The sequence below is a fragment of the Jaculus jaculus genome, chromosome 2, assembly GCF_020740685.1.
Source record: "Jaculus jaculus isolate mJacJac1 chromosome 2, mJacJac1.mat.Y.cur, whole genome shotgun sequence".
Taxonomy (NCBI): Eukaryota; Metazoa; Chordata; class Mammalia; order Rodentia; family Dipodidae; genus Jaculus; species Jaculus jaculus.
In genome coordinates this window covers 214,962,082-214,978,151 of record NC_059103.1, presented here as the reverse complement: position 1 = coordinate 214,978,151, position 16,070 = coordinate 214,962,082, and positions in this window count along the sequence as shown.

Sequence of the window (16,070 nt, the reverse complement as noted above, 5' to 3'; positions counted from 1 at the left end):
TGGAGAGATAGCTTAGCAGTTAAGGTGCTTGCCTGTGAAACCTAAGGACCTAGGTTCGATCTCTCAGGACCCACATAAGCCAAATGCACAAGGGGGTTTGATTGCAGTGGTTAGAGGCCCTGGTGCACCCATTCTCTATCTCTCTCTCTCTCTCTCTTTCTCTCTCAAATGAATAAATAAACATTTAAAAATTAGTTAATTAATTAATTTTGAAAACCCCAGCCTGGAAGTTATCAGACATAGCACACTGACTGATGGTGCTGGCCTAGGATGCTATGGCTCTGCTCCTCAGCAGTCATCTGCTTTCCTCTCACCCTTGGTATCTAAATACTTCCAGGGCATCTGCATCATTATCAGCTGCCTAAAGTCAAGCCTCTGTCACCCCTCTCTGGCAATTCTGTAGGTGCATTTGTACACTTACATACAGGTGCAATTACTGTGTGAAGAGTAATGTATGGGCCGAGAATTACTTACTATGAGGGATTAGGAGGAAAACAATCTGTGTTTGCCAACAGCCAACCATCAAAGGAAATCAGAACTACCTGGTAAATCACAGCCAACGGAAAACCATATAGCTTGTGAAATTATTGTTATACAATGAATTCTACCATTGAGGAAAGATACAGACATTGCAGTCTAGATTTCTGACACAGCACACTCACTATGAGCAGAGTATCACATCTTACTCTTTTAACACCATCAATTTTCTGGGCCAATGAATTTGACCATGAGGCTCATGTAATGATGGGCAGGGGAAAGGCAGTGAATAACTCATTTGGGTGGGATTTCCCAGTTCCTTTCACAGCAGATTGCTTCTCTCAGCCCTTTGCTGCTGCCAGCACACCCACCCTACCAGCTGTGCCTTCTGTCCCCCTTGGCGTGCCTCTGGGCCACTGTGGTTGTTACATCCTAATTCTGCCTTTCCTTCTATTGTTGCCCAGGGCTGATGTTGCTAAGGCAGAATGAGTGTAGTTTCTTCTGCTTGTCTTACATCTAGATCTTGGTCTTCCAAAGGGATTTCTCTCTTCTCTGGCCAGAGAAAGATGCCAGTTCCTCTCCTACAGGGGACAATTGGTTGTACTCTTTGCTGTCCTACACCAAATGAGAATGTCCATTATGTGCCTGCCACAGTGGTGCCAAAAGGCATCCCTGACACTGTAGATCCCAATTCTGGGAATACCGCATCAATATTTTTTTTTCATCATGTGCCTTTTCTTATCAGATGCCTTCTAAAAATATGTCATTTTCATTCCTTTTTCATTTAATTAGATTTCTGACAAATAGGTAGTAAATTCTGTGTAGTATGGTTTTCACCTATTACTATGAAATCACATGGTTTTTGTTTTCCTAAGCCAACCTAATGTGTTATATCTTCATACTTCCTGATATAAAGCCATTGCTAGAGGCATGTCATAACTTCCTTGTGGGCTAGAGACATCGCTCAGTGGTGAAAGGCATGTTCGTGCAGAGCCTGACAGCCCAGATTCAATTCCCCAATACCCACCTAAAGCCAGATGCACAAAGCAGTGCGTACATCTGCATACAGTATCAGGAGGTCCTGACATGCCCCTTCCTCTCTCTCCTTGCAAATAAAAAAAAAATTAGGACATATTATATGAACATATATTCCACTAAGTTTGAAAATCTGAAAGAAATGGATGATTTCCTTGATTTATATGACCTACCTAAATTAAATCAAGATGAGATTAACCACTTAAATAGACCTATAACAAGTATAGAGATCCAGGCAGTTATAAAAAATATCCCAAATAAAAAAGTCCAGGCCCAGATAGATTCACTGGTGACTTTTACCAGACCTTCAGGGAAGAACTAATACCATTGCTTCTTAAATTTTTCCATAAAATAGAAAAAGAAGGAATCCTACCAAACTTCTTCTATGAAGCCAGCATCACCCTGATACCAAAACCAGGCAAAGATAGAACAAAAAAAAGAAAACTACAGGCCAATCTCCCTCATGAACATACATGCAAAAATTCTCAACAAAATATTGGAAAACAGAATACAAGAATATATCAGAAAGATCATTCACCCTGACCAAGTAGGCTTTATCCCAGAGATGCAGGGATGATTCAACATATGCAAATCAATAAGTGTAATACATTATATAAATGGACTAAAGGACAAAAAAAAATCACATGATCATCTTATTACATTTACAAAAAGCATTTGTCAAAATCCAACATCCCTTCATGATAAAAGTCCTACAGAGACTGGGAATAGATGGAACATATCTCAACATAATAAAGGGTATTTGTGACAAGCCTACAACGAAGATATTACTAAATGGAGATAAACTTAAAACTTTTCCACTAAAATGAGGAAGGAGACAAGGATGCCCACTGTCCCCACGTTTATTTAATATAGTACTGGAAGTCCTATCCATAGCAATAAGGCAAGAAACACACATAAAAGGGATACAAATTGGAAAGGAAAAGGCCAAGTTATCATTATTTGCAGGTGACATGATTCTGCACCTAAAGGACACTAAAGACTCTACCAGCAGGTAGAGTTAAAAAAACACCTATAGCAATGTAGCAGGACACAAAACAAACACACAGAAGTCAGTAGTGTTCCTATATGATAAAAACAAACACACAGACAAAGAAATAAGAGAATCACTCCCATTCACAAATGCACCAAAAAAATTAATAAAGTATGCTGAAATAAACATAACCAAGAAGGTAAGGATCTCTACAATAAAAACTTTAAAACACTCAAGCAAGAAATTGCAGAAAATACTAGGAAATGGAAAGACATAACTTGTTCTTGGATGAGAAGAATCAATATTGTAAAAATGGCAATCTTACCAAAAGCAATCTACACATTTAATGCAAGCCCCATCATAATTCCAATGGCATTCTTCATGGAAGTAGAAAAAACAAACCAAAAATTCACTTGGAAGCACAAAAAAATCTAAATGTCTAAAACAATATTGAAAATTATTAATATGGTGGTTTCACCATACCTGATTTAAACCTATACTACAGAGCCATAGTAACAAAATCAGCATGGTAATGACACAAAAGCAAACATGTAGATCAATGGAACAGAATAGAGGACCCAGATATTCAATAAAAATGACAAAAATACTCATTGGAGAAAAGACAGCCTCTTCAGCAAACGGTGCTAGGAAAACTGGATATGTATCTGTAGAAGGATGAAAATAGATTCTTCTCTCTCTCCATGCACAAGAATTAAGTCCAAATGGATTAAAGACCTTAACATCAGACATGAAACTCTGAAACTGATAGAGGAAAAAGTAGGGGAAACCCTTCAACATATTGGTCTCAGCAAAGACTTATTGAATATAACTCCAATTGCTCAGACAATAAAACCACAGATTAAAATCAGGGACTTCATGAAATCACAAAAATTTTGTATAGCAAAGGACACTGGGAATAAAGCAAAGAGACAATCTACAGAATTGGAAAAAATCTTTGCCAGCTATACATCTGATAGAGAATTAATATCTAGGATATACAAAGAAATCAAAATATTAAATAATAAGAAATCAAACAAGCCAATTAAAAATGGGCTATAGAATTAAAGAGAGAGCTCTCAAAAGAAGAAATACAGATAGCATATAAGCATCTAAAAAATGTTCTACATCCCTAGTCACCAGGAAAATGCAGAATAAACTACATTCAGATTCTGTCTCACTCCTGTCAGATTGGCCACCATCATGGAAACAAATGACCATTAATGCTGGCAAGGATACAGAAAAAGAGGAACCCTTCTACACTGACAGTGGGAATGCAATCTGGTCTAGCCATTGTGGAACTCAGTACTGAGGTTCCTAAGACAGCTAAAAATAGATCTACCATATGACCCAGCTATAACACTCCTAGGCATATATCCTAAGGACTCATCTCATTACCTTAGAGATACTTCCTTAACCATGTTTATTGCTGCTCTACTCACAATAACTGGGAAATAGCACCAGCCTAGATGTACCTCAATGGATGAGTGGAAAAAGAAGATATGGCATATTTATACAATGGAGTTCTACTCAGCAGTACAAATAAATTAAGTTATGAAGTTTACAGAAAAATGAATGGATCTGGAAAGGATTATACTAAGTGAGGTAGTCCAGGCCCAGAAAGGCAAGCGTCACATGTTCTTTCTCTTATGTGGATCCTAGCTACAGATGACTGGCCTTCTGTGTGAGTAGGAAGAAATCACAGTAGCAAAAGCCAGTAAACCTGTAAAGAAATATAAAGGGAAGAGAAAGGAAGGGAGGGGGGTACTTTATATGATGGTATTTTATGTATGAAAGAAGAAGAATAGATTAATAGGGGTGAAAAGGCCTAAAGTGAGGTCAGGGGAGAGATTAAGTAAAGTAAAGGTAGAGGGAGGTCTAATCAAAATCTAAGAGGATATAAATACATCATATGGAATCTTACTTTTTTGGACAATGGAACACTCAGGAGCCATAGATTATTGCTAGAAAATTTTCAGTGCCAGGGATGGGATACCATCCAGTGAGTTGTTGGCCAGGGAGGCCATTCATTCCTCCAAACCATTATAGGACATAGCTAAAGGCCTTGATTTCCCACCAGGAATAGATGGTAAGACCCTATTGCTACAGACTTCACATACTTGGGCTGCAAGGCCACTGAGAAATCCTGCTGGAATTGAGCTGATATCCTCCTCCATTAGACAAGCTGACAGAAAGCTGGAAGAAGCCTTTCTGCATGCAGTTCAATGGGAGAAAGAGAAATCACCAGTGAAGATACTCAACAGTGGACACTACGAGCCTTTGGCAAGCCAGGCCAAATGAGCCAATGGGTACAGTAGTGGCAAGTCTGTCATGGTGGAAACCAATTGCTCGCTAATTGGACTAGAGGCTTGATCCATGGAAGGGAATACATCCCTGATACTGAAAACGTAAAACGGGGATAGTCATGTGTCCTGAGAGTGTAACTGCTGCTGTCTGGCTAAACGTATACACTATGCTTATCAAAATGCCAGTAAGTGCAAAGCTATCCATTCAAATAGATGGAGAAATAAGGACATTCCACGACAAAAGCAGGTTAAAGGAATATTTGAAGACAAAACCAGCTCTACAGAAAATACTTGATAGAATCCTCCATGCTGAACAAAAGGAAAAGCACACATATAAGGAACCTAGAAAAAAACAAGCAATACTCAAATACTAGTTGACACAAGAGAGCACAGGTAGAACCGAAACCACAAAAAAAATGGCAAACATAAATACACACCTTTCAATAAGATCTCTTAATATCAACAGCCTCAATGCCCCAACGAAAAGACATAGGTTTGCAGACTGGGTTAAAAAGCAGGATCCTACAATTTGTTGTCTCCAAGAAACTCACCTTTCTACAAAGGATAGACATTATCTGACGGTGAAAGGTTGGAAGACGGTGTTTCAAGCAAATGGGCCTAGAAAACAACCAGGAGTTGCTATCCTAATATCTGACAAGGTAGACTTTAGTCCAACGTTAGTCAAGAAAGATAAGGAAGGTCACTTTATATTGATTAAGGGCACACTCCCACAGGAGGACATTACAATCCTAAACATATATGCACCTAACATGGGGCTCCCAAATTTATCAAACAAACACTATTAGAACTAAGGTCACAGATAACACCAAACACAGTGGTGGTGGCTGACTTTAAGACCCCACTCTCATCAATTGACAGGTCATCCCGGGAAAAAATAAACAGAGAGGCATCTGGACTGAATGAGGTCATAGAAGGAATGGACCTAACAGATATATACAGGACATTTCATCCAAAGGCTGCAGAATATACATTCTTTTCAGCAGCACATGGAACATTCTCTAAAATAGACCATATATTAGGACACAAAGCAAATCTTAACAAATTCAGGAAAATTGAAATAATTCCTTGCATTCTATCTGACCACAATGGAATTAAACTACAAATGAATATAAGAAAGGCTATAGAGCATACACAAAATCATGGAAATTAAACAATACACTACTAAATGATGAATGGGTCAATGAAGAAATCAAGAAGGAAATCAAAAAATTTATAGAGTCAAATGATAATGAGAACACAACATACCAAAATCTCTGGGACACATTGAAGGTAGGTCTAAGAGGTAAATTTATAGCCTTAAGTGCCTATATTAAGAAATTAGAGGGAGGAGGGTACTTAATAGGTTGATATTGTATATACGTAAGTACAATGATTGAGATGGGGAGGTAATATGATGGAGAATGGAATTTCAAAGGGGAAAAGGTCAGGGGTGAGGGAGGGAATTACCATGGGATATTTTTTTATAATCATGGAAAATGTTAATAAAAATTTAAAAATTAAAAAAAATTAAAACTACAAAAAAAAAAAGAAATTAGAAAAGTCGCAAGTAAACAACCTAATGCTTCACCTTAAAGCCTTGGAAAAAGAAGAACAAGGCAAACCAAAATTCAGTAGGTGGGAAAGAATAATAAAGATTAGGGCAGAAATTAATGAAATAGAAACAAACAAAACAATCCAAAGAATTAATGAAACAAAGAGTTGGTTCTTTGAAAGGATAAACAAGATTGATAAGCCCTTAGCAAATCTGACCAAAAGAAAGAGAGAAGAGACACAAATTAATAAAATCAGAGATGAACAAGGTAACATCACAACAGATTCCAGAGAAATTCAAAGGATCATAGGGACATACTATAAAAGCATATACTCCACAAAGTATGAAAATCTGAAACACATGGATGATTTCCTTGATTTATATGACCTACCTAAATTAAATCAAAATGAGATTAATCACTTAAATAGACCTATAACAAGCATGGAGATCTGAACAGTTATCAAATCTCACAACTAAAAAAATCCCAGGCCCAGATGGATTCACTGCTGAATTTTACCAGACCTTCAAGGAAGAGCTAACACCATTGCTTCCTTAAGCTTTTTCAGGAAATAGAAAAAGAAGGAGTTCTACCAAACTCCTTCTATGAGGCCAGTATCACCCTGACACGAAAACCAGGCAAAGATAGAACAAAAAAAAGAAAATTACAGACCAATCTCCCTCATGAACATAGATGCAAAAATTCTCAACAAAATATTGGCAAACAGAATACAAGAGTATATCAAAAAGATCATTCACCCTGACCAAGTAGGCTTTATCCCAGAGATGCAGGGATGGTTCAATATACACAAATCTATAAATGTAATACATTATATAAATGAGTTGAAGGACAAAAATCACATGATCATCTCACTGGACGCAGAGAAAGCATTTGTCAAAATTCAACATCCCTTCATGATAAAAGTCCTACAGAGACTGGGAATAGAAGGAACATAGCTCAATATAATAAAAGCTATTTATGACAAGCCTACAGCCAACATATTACTAAATGGGGAAAAACTGGAAGCTTTTCCACTGAAATCAGGAACAAGACAAGGGTGTCCACTGTCCCCACTTTTATTTAATATAGTTTTGGAAGTTTAGCCATAGCAATAAGGCAAGAGACCCACATAAAAGGGATACAAATTGGAAAGGAAGAGATCAAGTTATCATTATTGCAGATGACATGGTTCTATACATAAAGGACCCTAAAAACTCTACTAGCAAACTGTTAGAGCTGATCAAAACCTACAGCCATGTAGCAGGATACAAAAGAAATACACAGAAATCAGTAGTCTTCACATATGCTAACAACAAACACACAGAGGATGAAACAGAGAATCACTCCCATTCACAATTGCATCAAAAAAAATAAAGTACCTTGGAATAAACCTAACCAAGGAAGTAAAGAATCTCTACAATGAGAAATTTAAAACACTCAAGCGAGAAATTGCAGAAGACACTAGAAAGTGGAGAAACATCCCTTGTTCCTGGATTGGAAGAATCAATATTGTGAAAATGGCAATCTTACCTAAAGCAATCTACACATTTAATGCAATCCCTATCAAAATTCCAAAAGCATTCTGCATGCAAATTGAAAAAACAATCCAAAAACTCATTTTGAATCACAAATAACCTCGAATATCTAAAATAATACTGAGCAACAAAAAGGCTGGCGGTATCAACATACCTGATCTTAACTATACTACAGAGCCATAGTAACAAAAACAGCATGGTACTGGCACAAAAACAGACATGTAGATGATCAGTGGAACAGAACAGAGGACCCAGATGTAAGCCCAAGTAGCTATAGCCATCTGATATTCGATAAAAATGCCTAAAATACTCATTGGAGAAAAGACAGCCTCTGCAGCAAATGGTGTTGGGAAAACTGGATATATATCTGTAGAAGGATGAAAATAGATTCTTCTCTCTCGCCATGCACAAGAATTAAGTCCAAATGGATTAAAGACCTTAACATCAGACCTGAAACTCTGAAACTGTTAGAGGAAAAAGTAGGGGAAACCCTTCAACATATTGGTCTTGGCAAAGACTTTCTGAATACAACCCCAATTGCTCAGGCAATAAAACCACAGATTAATCACTGGGACCTCATGAAATTACAAAGATTTTGCACTGCAAAGGACACAGTGAAAAAAGCAAAGAGGCAACCTACAGAATGGGAAAAAATCTTCGACAGCTATATATCTGATAGAGGATTAATATCTAGGATATACAAAGAACACAAAAAGTTAAATAATAAGGAATCAAACAAGCCAATCAAAAAATGGGCTATGGAGCTAAATAGAGCATTCTCAAAGGAAGAAAGACGAATGGCATATAAGCATCTAAAAAAAATGTTCTACGTCACTAGTCATCAGGGAAATGCAGATTAAAACTACATTGAGATTCCATCTCAGTCCTGTCAGATTGGCCACCATCATGAAAACAAATGACCATAAATGCTGGTAAGGATGCGGGAAAATAGGAATGCTTTTACACTGTTGGTGGGAATGCAATCTGGTCCAGCCACTGTGGAAATCAATGTGGAGTTTCCTGAGAGCTAAAAATAGATCTACCATATGACATAGCTATAGTACTTCTAGGCATATATCCTACGGTCTCATCTCACTACCTTAGAGATACTTGCTCTAACATGTTTATTGCTGCTCTACTCACAATAGCTGGGAAATGGAACCAGCCTAGATATCCTTCAACTGATGAGTGAATAATGAAGATAATACACATTTACACAATGGAGTTCTACACAGTGGTAAAGAAAAATGAAATTTGTAGTAAAATGGATGGATCTGAAAAGGATTATACTAAGTGAGGTAACACAAGTCCAGAAAGCCAAGCATCACATGTTCTCTCTCATATGTGGATCCTAGCTACAGATGACTGGACTCCTGCGTGAGTAGGAAGAAAACTCAGAAGCAAAGGCTAGTAAGCTAGAAAGGAGATATAAAGACAATAGAAGGGAAGGGAGAGGGGGGCTTAATAAGATGGTATTGCGTATATGTAAGTAGAAGAATAGATTAATCATGGTGAAATGGCCTAAGTGAGGTCAGGGGAAGGGATTGAGTAAAGGAAAGGTGGAAGGAGGACTAATCAAAACCTAAAAGGATATAATAAATCATATGGAAACCTACTTTTTTGGGCAATGGGGATGGACAAAGGGGGTGGGAGATATCTGTGAGCTGGGGGAAAAGACCCTAGAAATGTTTTGTGCCTTCTGCTCCCTGGAGGAAGTATGGGGCAAGAGACATGTGTTTTGCAGGCTGAGCCCCAAAACCCTAGGTTGGGGAAAAGATTAATGGGCTAAATTCTGGTCTCCCAGCAGCCTTAGTCAATGCATGAAGTAAGACCCAGTTAAGAGAGGCCGGCCCCTTGTCCACGCACAGCTGCCAGTGTGGTATTAAGCAGCTGCAGGCAGGGCTCAGGAACCTTGCTGAGGGTGCCCAGGTGCCCAGCATGTGTCCACAGCCAGGCTGGCTAATGCTGGCAGCCTTATAGGATGCCTGTCCAGTCTTAGGCGCCAAGAGATCGATGCTGATTTTTACACTGTTGGGCTGCTTAGGGTCAGTCCCTGGCCCTGTTGTCTGTCCTGCTGGACCAGCTGGGCTGGTCTGGGTCCCTGTAGCTTGCTGCAGGCAGAGTAACCTAGGCAGAGGACCCTAGCACCAGGACCTGTCACCATGGGGTCCATCTATCCCAATTCTAGGATACCTTGAGGACTTTGAGACAGGTTTATCTAAAAATAAGGAGCCCGTGAGATCCTCCTCAAAAAAAAATAAATAAATAAATAAATAAATAAAAATAAGGAGCCCTAGGACTAGAACTGGGGATATATGCTGGGCTAGCATAGGGGTCTGGATAGGGACAGCAATGAGGCCCTGAGTTAAAGGAGCCAGCAGGGAAGGGGAAAAGCCAGTCTCTCTCACACAGTGCTCACAGATGGCAGCAGTGCAGGTTAAAGCCACCAGAGGACACACAGGGGCCAAAGCAGAGATGGGGGGATGAGGGAAGAGCTCCACTGAGCCACCTCTCCGGCCAGGAAGAGTAGCTTGCCTAGCTGAGCTCTCACTCAGAGTCAGCTGAACCCTGCTTGGGGTGGGCAGAGGAGGGCTACTCCCAACCAGTGTCCTCACCCATGCTTTGGGGCCACTGACACCAGGGATGTGAGGCCCAGCCCTACTTCAAAGAGCAGGAAGCATTCCCATGACAGGAAAGCTTGAAGCTTATAGTGTCAGACTGGCAGGTGGAAGAGCCACGGGGACAAAGAAGGACTTACTCCAGGTGGAAGGTGATGTACCTTAGTGGACAGCTGTGTGGCCTTGGCCCCTTCACAAACCAGCCCCTGTCCCACGGTCTTCCACAGTGGAGCCTCCCTGGCCATGAGGATCATTAACACAATGTTTAGGGGCTCATGGCCCTGGTGCTCCATTCCCTGTGATCTGAGCAAGGGCCCTTGCTGCACCTTGTGGAGGTTTGAGTCAGGTACCCCCATAAACTCAGGTGTTCTAAATGCTAGGTGCCCAGCGGATGGAGATTTGGGAATTATCGCCTCCTGGAAGCAGTGTATTGTTGGGGGGGGGGTGGGCTTATGGGTGTTTTAAGCAGTTTCCCCATGTCAGTGTTCGGCACACTCTCCTGTTGCTGTTACTTACCTCATGTTGGCCAGGGGATGATGTCCATCCCCTGCTCATGCCATCATTTTCCCCAGCCATCATGGAACTTCCCCTTGAGTCTATAAGCCAAAATAAATCTTTTTTTCCCAAAAGCGGCTCTTGGTCAGGTGATTTCTGCCAGCACTGTGAACCTGCCTGCAACACACCTAGGATATGCACTGAGATGGCATTGGCTCCTGGCAGTCACTGGGTCCTGTGGACATCAGAGACCTTTAGCCCAGCTGGCCACTGGCAATCTAGGAGTGCCCCAGGGTATCCATACATAGGAAGTTACTTCTTGTAGTGTGAAGCAACTGGGGAGTCCCACCCATAACTCCTTCTTGTGATCACGACATCGACATCATATTATGGGACTCTGGGTCACCATGACACCACCCTTCACCATGTGTTTCCATTTAAAGTACCCACGACCCTAAAAACCAGGAGCCAGTGAGACAAAGAGTACACATACATGCAGCAAGTTACCAGGTGCCTCATGGTCTCAGAAGGCTCACCTGGGGTTGGGAAGGACCTCGGGGAAGTGAGGGAAGTATGAATTCACCTTTGCACCCTTTGGGAACAACCTGTGCGCAGACCCTGAGGTGAGGGAGTAAGTTAGAGGAAGTTCCTGAGGCCACAGCAGTTACAACAGAACCACAAATCACCACTTGGCAGAAGCAGGAGTCAGGCCCAGAGGCTGCTGCCAGCTCTGCTTTGAGACCGGAGGGCTTGACCAGACAAGTGTCAATAACAATTCTGCTTAAAAAAAAAAAACTAAAAAAACTAAAAAGAGTTAGTTCTCAGCTGAACAGGAGTGACAGGCCACAGAGCATGGATTGAAGATGGCCTAAAGGACATGCTCCACTGTGACAGAGAATAGAGAACACAGGAGGCCCTTAGACAGTCAGTACATGCATCAATCACACAAGCTGTGCTTTGGGTTGAAGGCTACACTTCTGGAAGTCTCAGATGTTTCTTAGTGGGTACTAGAGGTCTGCCATTGCCCACTGTCAGCAGCTGTAAGGACAGCACCCTTTCTTTCTATGTACCCTCTAAGAAAAAAGAGGAAAATTCACATCCAAATCATGATTGGTAGCTCACGAGACCCAGAGACTCTTCCTTCGTGGTTCTAGCAACCAGCACCTGCAGCCATCAGCCCAAATGAATGCACCTCTCTTCCTCATGGGATTTGAACCACGCTGGTCTCCTGTGTTATGTGGTGCTGACCTGAGGGCAGGGGAAGGGGGAACAGAGGACTAGAGCTATGTTGTGTTGAGGGGGAGGGGTACAGTATGGCAGATCAAAAGCCAAACTTGTCTTGGGCTGCCATAAGCCCTTTATGAGCCATTTGTTTCTAACCTCTGTATGTAATGTCACGTCCTCATGATGGGTCTGTAAAACTTCGTTGGCCTCATGTTGGTTTGTTTGTTTATTTTTTTTTTTTCCAAGCAAAGTTTAAAGATTATTTTTTTATTTATCTATTTATTAGAGATAGAGAGGAGAGAGAGAAAATGGGCACATCAGGGCCTCTAGCCACTATAAACTCCAGATGCATGTTCCACCATGTGCATCTGACTTATGTGGGACCTGGAGATTCGAAACTGGGTCCTTAGTTCCCACAGGCAATGCACCTTAGTCGCTAAGCCATCTCTCCAGCCCTGGTTTGGGTTTTTGAGAAAAGATCTCCATAAATAGCCTAAACCGACTTTGACCTTGTACAACTCTTCCACAGCCTCTCAGAGCTGGGATGAAAAGCATGAGACATCATTCCTGGCTCAAAAGCAAATTCTTTTCTAAAGAATGTCTAGCCAGGTGTGGTGGCACATGCCTTTAATCCCAGCACTCAGGAGGCACAGGTAGAAGGATTGTCATGAGCTCGAGACCACCCTGAGACTCCATAGTGAATTCCAGGTCAGCCTGGGCTAGAGTGAGACCCTACCTCAAAAAAACAAGAAAAGAATGGCTCCACAAAAAAACCAATTATCTATACCTCTAGTGAGATATCTTTTGGTTTGAGTGTTTGGCTAATTTTGTTATACCTGCCATGAACATGTTTGCCATTGGAGACTGACTGGATGAAAATAGGCAGTGTGAAATCTTTGGTAATCCCATGCAAATTGGTGGAGCACAAGTGGCTCTGAAGGATGGCACATCAACAGCAGCATAGGATCCCGCTGATTTGACCCAAACTTCTTCTTCCCTTAGTTGATCTAATGGGATGGTCTTGTAAATATGTAAGTAGAAGAACAGATTACTGGGGAGCAGGGAGGCCTAAGTGAAATCAGATTGAGAAAAGGATGGGTGGGAGGAGGGTTAATCAAAATCTAAGAGGGTATGAATAAGTCATATGGAATCCTACTCTTGGACAATGGCGCATCCAGAAGCCATAGATTGTTACTAGAAATTTTTCAGTGCCAGGGACGAGATTCCTTCCAGTGAGTTGTTGGCCAGGGAGGTCCCTGATGCCCCCTGAAAATGGCCTGAATATCCATGATCTCGCAGTGCCTGGCACTACCTACACAAGACTCTCATAATAGGAGTATAAGATGATATCAAAATGAGAGACTGAGAGAGGGACAGGATATGATGGAGAGTAGAGTTGTGAAGGGGAAAGTAAGGACTGGGGAGGGAAGTATCAGGGTTCATTGTCTATAAATATGGAAGTTGTCAATAATAAAAAAGAAAGACCAAAAAACAAACAAACAAACAAACAAAAAAGATTTGGGATCTGGAATACTGGCATCTCAAGAACAGAGTTTCTAGTCAGCTAATATGATGCAGGTCTTTAATCCTAGCACTCCAGGAGGTAGAGCTAGAAGGAATGCCTTGCGTTTGAGGTCAAAGAAGAGTCCAGGACCAGATGGATTCCCAGCCAAATTCTATCAAACCTTCATGGAAGAACTCAAACCAATCTTCCTAAAACTGTCCCACACAATTGAAGAACAGGGAAAGCTACCCAACTCCTTCTATGAAGCTAGTATCACCCTAATCCCAAAACCAGGCAGAGATGCCACAAGAAAAGAAAACTACCGGCCTATTTCCCTAATGAACATAGATGCAAAGATCCTCAACAAAATACTCGCAAACCGAATCCAACAACACATCAAAAGCATTATCCACCTTGACCAAGTGGGATTTATCCCAGGAACACAAGGGTGGTTCAACATATGAAAATATGTCAATGTAATACACCATATAAACAAGCTTAAATATAAAAACCACATGATCATTTCAATAGATGCAGAAAAGGCCTTTGACAAGATACAACATCACTTCATGATCAAAACATTGGAGAGAATCGGCATGGCTGGTTCACATCTTAACATAATAAAGGCAATATACAAAGCTCCAAAGGCCCAAATAATACTTAATGGAGAGAGACTGGAGGAATTCCCATTGAGATCAGGAACAAGACAGGGATGTCCTCTCTCATCTCTGCTTTTCAATATAGTTCTGGAAGTCCTAGCCCAAGCAATTAGGCAGGAGAAGGAAATAAAAGGGATACAATTTGGAAAGGAAGAAGTTAAGTTAGTTCTATTCGCTGATGACATGATTGTATATGTAAGAGACCCAAGAGACTCCATCCCAAAACTCCTGAAGGTGATTAACTCCTATAGCAAAGTAGCAGGATACAAAATCAATGCACAAAAATCAGTAGCATTTCTGTATGCAAATGACAAAGACACAGAAAAAGAAATAAAGGACATAGTCCCATTTTCAATAGCAACAAAAAAAAATAAAATACCTTGGAATAACGTTAACCAAGGAAGTAAAAGATCTATACAACGAAAATATAAAAACTCTCAAAAAAGAAATTGAGGAGGACTTGAAAAGATGGAAAGACCTCCCATGCTCCTGGATAGGCAGAATTAACATTGTGAAGATGACAATCCTACCAAAGGCAATATATAGATTTAACGCAATTCCAATTAAAATCCCTACAGTGTTCTTCACAGAAATAGAAAAAAAGATCTCAAATTTCATATGGAAAGGCAGAAGGCCTCGCATATCCAAACATATCCTCAGCAACAGAGTGCATTCTAGATCTGTACAGGCCACAGAAAGACCTTACCACAAAAAAAAGATGATTAAATTTAAAAAAAAACTAATCTAAGACATGAAATTTTTATTTAAATTGTACCAAGTTAAATTATTTCTGGGGGTTAAAGTAAATCTAAACTTTTCCAAGCATAAAGACTCAGTGTGTCCTAGAAATACAGCTCAGAGATGGAGCACTGGCCTAACATGCCCAAGACCCTGGTTTCATTCCAGCTCTGCAGACACAAAAACAAAAGGCTGGAGCGATATCGGAGGACTCGGTGAGTGAGTCATCAGAACGAAACCATCCTTAACCAGCGATGAAACTTCACCACCATTGGTATTTTCAATCATAGCTCACACTTAGCTTAATATTCAATATGCATTAACACATGCCCTGTAGGCAGCTTGCCTGACATGCCTAATGCTCTGGGCTTCATCCTCAGCATCATCTAAAAGATAAAAGCAAGTGAAGAAAGGAGGAATGGAAGAGAAAACATATCCGATAAATTCCTAATACTACAAACATCTTAAAATTATACACACAGGTTTTCAAAACTGTAAGAGAGCGGAGGGTGCTGGCACATTCCCGTAACCTCAGCATGTGGGAGACAGAGGCAAGAGGATCACAAGTTTGAAGCCAACCTCGGGTACATAGTAAGTTACCAGGCTAGCCAAGGCTTTTTTGTTTTGTTTTGTTTTTTGTTGAGGTAGGGTCTTGCTCTTCCCAGGCTGAACTGGAATTCACTAGGTAGTCTCAAAGTGGCCTCCAACTCACAGCAATCCTCCTACATCTGCCTTCTGCATGCTGGGATTAAAGGTATGTACCATCCATCATGCCTGGCTAGCCAAGGCTTTATTTAAAAAAAAAAACAACTTGTATTTATTTATTTGCAAGCAGAGAGATAGAGAAAAGAGAGAGAGAATGGGCATGTTGGGAACTCCAGTTGCTGCAAACAAACTCCAGATGCATGTGCCACTTTGTGCATCTTAGCCAAGGGTTTATA